The following is a 932-nucleotide window of genomic DNA, read 5'->3' as shown; positions in this document are numbered from 1 at the left end:
TCCCTGGGCCCCTCGGCTCCCCGCCTCCCAGCCGCGCCGCCCCCACCGACTCCCCTAGGCTGGGCCGTCTCCTGTTCCCCACCATCACCACCGACCCACTCGTGCGCCCACCCCACCCCCCCGGGCACCAGTGCCAACGGCGGCTCCCCCAGCCCCAGACCTACCTGCACGGCTCAACCAAGCCTAGAAGTGGGGGCGGGGAAATCGTCCACCCTCCTCAGTCTCTCATTGGTCCCTCCAGGACAGATTCTGAGCGCTATTGGCTGAGCGTTGATGTCAGTCAGGGCGGCGGGGCGGGACAGAAGGGGGAGAGGGATGCTGGTGCCTCGGTGTCTCTGTCTCTGTATGTATCTCTCAGTCTCTCTGTCTCGGCCCTTGGAAACGAGAGGCTTTGGGACGACAGATCTCGTAGAGGGCCCGAGGTGGGCGGAATAGGAGTAGAAATCCGGCAGTGCGACACAACAGTCGACTACTCTGAACCCCCTAACCAAGTCCCTCGGGTCCTCTTTTCCATTACCCCCTACCCAAACCCTCACCCCTCCAGGTTCTTCATCCAGGAAGCGACATGATGAAAAACTCAAGGCCGGAAAGGCCATCGGGAGAGATTTTATATATGTATTTCAAGTACACAATACCAATATTTATTTATAAAGTCAACCAGATATGAGAGGGCCTAGAAAGGGTACACATCTCACAGAAAAGGAATTTACATATAGTGGTTAGAAAGGAGTGGACCACTCAAAGGTGGTAACAGTGGTTACTTCCTGGGGAGGGGGGGGGAATCTGAAGGGAGTGGGGGAGGGGGGCCTGGAGAGGAAGACTTATCTCACTGCATATCCTTTGTAGCTTTAGAATTGTGTATCATCCATTAAGATTGCCATTCAAGAATATTGATTTAAAAATGTTAAAGAAGATCACAAAGGGCTGGGAAG

The sequence above is a fragment of the Dipodomys ordii genome, unplaced genomic scaffold, assembly GCF_000151885.1.
Source record: "Dipodomys ordii isolate 6190 unplaced genomic scaffold, Dord_2.0 Scaffold165, whole genome shotgun sequence".
Lineage (NCBI taxonomy): Eukaryota > Metazoa > Chordata > Mammalia > Rodentia > Heteromyidae > Dipodomys > Dipodomys ordii.
Note: the sequence above shows the minus strand (reverse complement) of the source record.